Consider the following 7,411-nt stretch of genomic DNA (forward strand, 5'->3'; position numbering starts at 1 on the left):
AATTATCTTTTTCACTTTCTTTTCCCTATAATTTTGCCAAAAATTGAAGTCAAATTTACTGGTATATAATTTCCTTCTCTTCCCTGTTTTGAAAAAACATATATAATATCTGCCCTTCTCCAAACCTGCAGTGTTTATGGAAGACACACTGGGCGATCCTATTTGATCTTCTTAAGATCTGTCAATGTCTCTATTGATATCTACCCTTCTTTCAATATTCTATGATACATTTCATTTGAGACTGGACTTTAACTCATCAAAATCAGAGAGTACTTATTGTGTCTCTATAAGTCTATTCATTATTAACCATCTTTCTTCCCACCCTACACTATTTAGGCTAAGAATAAACACCTATCATTTTAAATGTTATTAGTTATTAGTGCCCCCAGGGAATTGTCTGCTTCAGGCTGCATTGTAGCCCACTAGACCCATTTTTGACCTCTCTATAGTAGATAAGTCAGCATCCAAAAACATCCTGACAGGCTAGAGAATTAGACTAATTTGAAGCTAGTTGATTTTAATTAGGGGCTTTTTTTTCTAACAGACTTTTAGGAAGATTAAACTCTGAGAACCATGTTACAACACATTAGAAATGGAACTTTTTCAATGCAGAGAAACTACTGGGAAAGTTGACACCGTGAATAGTGTGCCAGGCTTGGGGTTAGGAAGGCTCATCTTCCTGAATTCAAATCCAGTCTCAGAAACTTACTATTTGACCCTGGATAAGCCTCTTAGCTTAAACTTAACTCTGTTTGCCTCACTTTGCTCATTTATAAAATGAGCTGGAGAAGGAAATGGTGAACCTGTCCAGTATCTCTGCCAAGAAAATTCAAATGATCCACAAAGTATTGGACACAACTAAAAATCACATTGGAATAATCTATTACTGAGGTTGGTGGGAGCTTGGACTAGAGTGAAGGAAATTAAAATGGAAAAAAGAAAAGGCAACTTTGGACTCTTATCTTTCCTATTACTGCAGAGGGCAACAAATGTCCTCAGAGTCCCTCAGACGCACAATCTTAGAGTTATCCCAGATTCTTCTCACCCCACTTCTACCCCCATATCCAACTTGTTGAAAAAGCCTGTTGGTTTCACCTGTGCAATATCTCTCAAATATACCCATGCTCTCCCCTGACACTACTACTATTCTAGTGCAGGCTTTCCTCAACTCACATATTGAATATTACAATACCCTATTAGTGGGTCTGTCTGACTTCAGTCTCCTCTATTCTAACCCATTTTCCAGTCAGGCACAAAAGTGATTTTCCTAAAATTCAAGTCTGATTATGTCCTCTTCCCATCTCCCCAAACCCATTCAACATAAACTCCAGTAGACTTCCTATTAGCTCTAGGAGTAAATATAAAATGCTGTTTGGTATTCAAAGCCCTTCTTAATTTAACCCTTTCCTATCTTTCCTTTATACCTTTCTTCCCTATATGTACTCTTTGATTCAATGACACTAGCTTCCTTGCTGTTTCATGAATAGGATACTACATTTCTCAACATTTTCTCTATTTCCCATGCCTAAAATGTTCTCTCTCCTTGGCTCCAACCACTGACCTCCCTTGCTTCCTTTGTTGTTGTTCAATGATTTCAGGCATATCCAGCTCTTTATTAACCTGTTTGATGTTTTCTTGGCAAAGATACTAGAGTGGGTCGCCATTTTCTTCTCCAGCTTATTTAACAGATGAGAAAACTGAGGCATACAAGATTAAATGACTTGTCCAAGATCTTTTTTTGGTAATCCTACCATTTAGAAGGTACTTAATAAATGTGTTTTGAATTGACTTGATTAAGAAATGAAAAATATGAAAAGTTGTAGACTTCTCAGAAAATCTTACCTTGAATGCTTTCTTCAAGAGAAAAATTCAAAGCCAACAGGCATACCTAGTATCAAACATCATAAAAATGGAATTGACTATAGTTTATCACAGGATCATAAGTTTAAATCTGGGAGGGATATTAGGTTGATGAGACAGTCCATTTATTTTATCGGTGAGGAAACTGAAACCAGAGAAATTAAGACATTAACTCAGGGTCACATAGCTAAAAGGAGTGTCAGGTGAGATTCAAATTCAAATGTAGTCAGGTCTTCCTGACAAGTTTAGTGTCCTAAATCCTAATAATCAAGAGGACTTCTACTATGGCAGTCATTTTATAATCAACCATCTGGATGAAGTTAAATTACTGAATGAATAAAATAAATATGAAAACAAATTATAAGAAAAGATAGTAAGTAAGATTACAATTACAATCCTAAACGAAGCTATTTAAACAAATTGTTAGCTTTGAAAAGTGAGAAATTGATAAAAGTGAAGACATTAATTCCAATTAAAACCACTTTTGGTCATTTTCCTGATGCATAATAGTTGTCACAACAAGAACACCAAAAAGTGCCCCAAACCACCTCAGTCAGCAAATGTTTGATTAATTTGCCAAACAGAGAGCTATAGAAGTCAAAGGTAACATTAGGTTTTCATAAAGGTTTATTAGCAAAACATGGAATGCAAAATATTATTTGAATGATGAAAGAAATTAGCAGAAATACTTCCCATAATAGCCAAATGTAGAGGAGCAAAAAAGGCAATAGAGAGATGTAGGCTGTAGACCCCCCCCCAAAAAAAAAATAGGTGAATTTAAAAGTGAAATCACTTATAGATTGACTCAAACAGTTATCATTATATAAGCTCTAAGATGCTATTTAAAGAAATTCACCAGGGATCTTTGCACCTTTTGGCTCATAGTCAATAGTAATATATAATATATGTCGGAGGCAAAATACACACCCAAATCTTTGCTGATGCCATAGAAACTATGGTGAAGAACAGGAAGGGGGCTTTCAAGTTTGATGTCAGGTTAGATAGAGGGTAGGAATGCTTCCCCAGATGACTGGGAGAATCCCTGGTTGAATGGGGAGGGATAGAAAAATAAGGTGGCTCATTCATCCGCCTCTCCTTGTTCAAGCTTTCAGAAGGGGAAAAAGAGGAGGCAACATCTAAAGTATAGACTTTGACCATATATGCCTACCTATATTTTATCTATTGTGGTCCACAAGAGAGTATAGTGAATAGAAAACTGATTTCTAGAGTCAGGATAGACCTCAATTCAAAACCAACCTTAAATACTTAACTCTAGGACTTTGGACAAGGAAGTTAAATTCATTTTGCCTCTGTTTCCTCAACTGCAAGGTGTGGATAATAAGACCTCTCTCCCAGGATTTTTGTGATTATCAAATGTAATATTTGTGAAGCATGACTGGAACATAATAAGCACTACATAAATGTTAGCTAATGTAATTATTGTTACATTAAGACTTCTTGTCTCCATTTTAAAAAGATTTAAAGCATAATTACTCAAAATAGCAAGCTTCCCTGCACCATGTAAACTGCAATTTGATTTACCTGCAGTTTTCAGGAATATGCCTGTTGGGTAGAGAGCTCTGCCTTTAGAAGCTATTTTGGGCCAGCTTTTGTTGCTCGTTGCTTCTATAATTTTTTAATCGACTAACTCCAAATTCTTTCTAAACTGGTTGTTGTCCTTCATTCTTGAAGAGAGTCAAAATGACATCACTATGTTACAGTCAAGTTAGTGTGTCTGACTGTGGTAGATCAATCTATATAAGCTCAGAATGCTCTGTTACAGGTTGGACACAAATAGTACTTATGAACATTTGAGGTGCATTCTCTAACTTTGTGCATCTTGTGTTTCTTCTGAGCTAATCAATTCTGCTTTGCTCATAGAGCACAAAACCTTCTCTGATGAGGGCACGCCATACTGGGCAGTCCTGTGTCAGTGTCTTCCATGTCATACAATCAACTCTAAAGTTCTTAAGAGAGATCTTGAGAGTGTCCTTGTATTACTTTTTCTCACCACCTTGCAAGCCTTTGCCCTGTGTGTTTTCCATAAAATAATGTTTTCTGGCAAACATAAATTTGACATTTAAACAATGTAGCCAAGCCAATGAAGTTGCACTCTGTGCATTAGAGTTGGAATGCTTAGCAATTTAGTTCGAGAATTGACCTCAGTGTCAGGTATCTTATCCTTCCAGGTGATAAGACAATTCATATGGAAATGATTCAGTTTCCTGACATGGCACTGGTAGACTGCCCAGGTTCCAGAGGCATACAACAATGAGACTTCATCTGATAGTCTAATACTGCTCCTTTCCCACTTAGGAGTCTAGCTCTGGCAATGAATGTGTCAACTTCATTATCAGTGTGTACATCTGTGGAAAGTATACTGCCAAAGTAAGTGAACTTATCCACAATATTCAAACCTTCTTCATTTGCTAAAATCAATGGTTCCACATAATGGATGGTGTGGTGCTGGCTGATGGACTACCCAAATTAAACTAAAACTTTTTTTTAAAGGTACATGTATTAGGATCAGACTATGTCCTTGCTGGTCCACAAAAATTCTCTATGCTAAATGGCAAATTTATCTGATTAAGAGGGAGAATAAGATAGTGAAGAAAAGGAAATCAATTGGCCTGCTATCCTTTTTCTTCTACTGCTAGACCCATGTTATTTGGAAAGCAAATGTGTTATTACAGTAAAGGAATGGAAGAGGCCAAGGCTCCTTACAAAGTACTTCAGAGGAAGAGAGAAGTTTGCATCCCATTTTGAATTTCAAATCAAAAGACCTGTATAGTGAATATCAATCTGAAGAATGACAATCCTGTCTTTCTTATGTGAAAACACTTTTTCTCCTTATTACAGTGAATAGGAAAGATGCAACTAACATCTCTGGACAGAAAGGTGCAAGACGGCTCTGTCAAAGAGAATATCTGTAAAAACTTATTCTTATGAGAGCCATAGAAGCCTCCCTTATTTTATGGGTTGATGTGTATCCTCAGACATTCTATCAGGATGAAGTTTCCTGCATAAAAGATGAAGCCAGAAAGGAAGGAACTGAAAGGAAACATCATTACTCAGAGCCAATAACCCAACTCCAGTGTCCTGAGCAGCCAGGGGATGCTGCATGTGACATGTGGCTTTTCAGCCTTGGGATCCTGCACATGAGATTCCCACTACAGCCATCATGTCCACATGGCTCCCATGTCCTAATCTCTGCTAGACCATCTTGGACTTAACCCCTGCTTCAGTGGTACTGTGCCCATCTATATACCTTATTTTAAAGCAAAACTTTCAAATAAAATAATCAGACAAAATAAATATATAATGTTTATAATAAAATGATCACAAATAAAACCAATATAAATAATTAATTAATGAAAAGTTGTTGACATGACTTGGTGAAGCAACGACTCCATCAGAGGTAGGACAGAATGTAAACAAGACTCAGAACTCTACTGAATCAATTAATCAAAAATACAAATCAAATGATACCATGCAGGAAATTTATAAAATTAGTTGTAGAATCATTTGTGCCTTTTAGGCCTTAAAATAGCCTCATTCAGAATCAGGCATTCCAGTGGTGGGACACCCCAATGGGATTAGTTTCAAACTAAGCCCATAAGAGGAATCAGTTAAGGGCTGAAGATGGGGTGGGGTGGGATAGAGTGGAGAAAAAGAAGGCTCCCATGTCTTCCCTCACACTTCATTTCATTCAGAAAATAAACTATCCCCTATCTAAATAGACTTTCATGATGATCTCATGAAGGGAAGAAAAAAACTTTGAAGAGGCAGTATCTGTAGGTCGTCCCTTCTACATGTGCTCTCTAAATTTGAACCCACTTTCCCCTAGACTCCAAGTATAGTTGTGAAAAAAAAGTTTCTTTTGGGGGAACTTTTTCCTTACTAAATAACTGTTTCTAAAGGCTAATGAAGTCTGAGTGGCTAACTGATATAGATGGAGAACATATATATCATTGGGGGCTTATGAATAACAGTAGAAAAACCATTCCTCAAACCCTTGAGGTTACCCTCAAACCCTGAGAGGGGAAGTGGACAGCTGCTCTTTAATGACCCAATGGGAGATTGAGCCTCAGAGCTTGTTCACAGTTAGATCTCCTTGCTTATCCAAACAATCAATCATTCATCTCCTCTTTGAGAGATAGGATCACAGCTTTTGGGCTTCAAATAACCTTACAATTCATTTAATTTAACTCCTTTCTTTCAGAGTTGGAAAAAAAAAACAAAAATCGGGAGATGGATCTGGGATAGCTAAGACATGGGAAGGGATGTGGAAAGGAGAGTGATCAAAAGGAATGATAGGAGGAAAAAGTAGGGATGTTCTCTATAACAGCCATTTCAGTTGTAATAACTCCAGTTTCTCTAGGTTTAAGATTTGTAATCACAATATTAATAACTAATGTTTACATTATATTTTAAGGTTTACAAAACATTTTTTCTCAAAGTACTCTCCTCATGACAATCCTGGAGAGCACTGTTTCTCCCATTTTATAGATTAGGGAAACTGAAGGTTAGAAAGATGAAGTGACTTGCTTGAGATTACACAGCTAGAATGTGATAGAGACAGATCTCAAACCTTGGTCTTCTGATTCCAAGTCCATCACACTTTACATAGTAAGAGTTAGCCCTGTTCCCTCTAAACCTGGTAGGAAATGCAAAAAGAAGGTGTTTCTATAAAATTGAGGGACTTTCATAGTGAGAACTGAAACCGTAGGAATCATGTGCAGAATAAGTCTTAAGAATACCACAAGTAGCTTTTTTGAACTATCAATATATTTAGAGGCTCTCCTCATATGGACCAGCTGATATAGAACTGGACTGTTTGGAAGGCAACAAGTGTCATCAGCTAGAAATGGAGATCAGTGACCAGCTGATGCCACCTGAGGACAGCAAGAAAGAAGACTAAGAACCAAGCATTATTCCTTATTTACTTATTTCTTTCTTTCTTTGTTTATTTGTTTACTTATTTGTCTGTTCATTTATTTATTCATTTAGTTGTTTATTTATTTATTAAGGCTTTTTATTTACAAAATATATGCATGGATAATTTTTCAACATTGACCCTTGCAAAGCCTTCTGTTCCAAATTATCCTCTCCTTCCCTGGCCCCCTACCCTAGATGGCAGTTAGTCCAATACATGTTAAGTATGTTAAAATATGTTAAATCCAATATATGTATACATAGTTATACAGTTATCTTGCTGCACAAGAAAAATTGGATCAAGAAGGAAGGAAAAAAACGGGAAAGAAAACAAAATGCAAGCAAACAACAACAGAAAGAGTGAGAATGTTATGTTGTGGTCTATACTCAGCTCCTGCAGACCTCTCCCTGAGCGTAGATGGCTCTCTTCACCACAAGATCATTGTAACTGGCCTCAATCATCTTGTTGTTGGAAAGAGCCACGTCCATCAGAATTGATCACTGATTGTTGCTGTGTATAATGATCTCTTGGTTCTGCTCATTTCACTTACAAGCATCATTCCTCAGAAAGACACCAAAGGGGAGTAATGATGTGATAGGGCAAACTCTGGCAACC

Source organism: Antechinus flavipes, chromosome 2 (genome assembly GCF_016432865.1).
Source record: "Antechinus flavipes isolate AdamAnt ecotype Samford, QLD, Australia chromosome 2, AdamAnt_v2, whole genome shotgun sequence".
NCBI classification, from domain to species: Eukaryota; Metazoa; Chordata; class Mammalia; order Dasyuromorphia; family Dasyuridae; genus Antechinus; species Antechinus flavipes.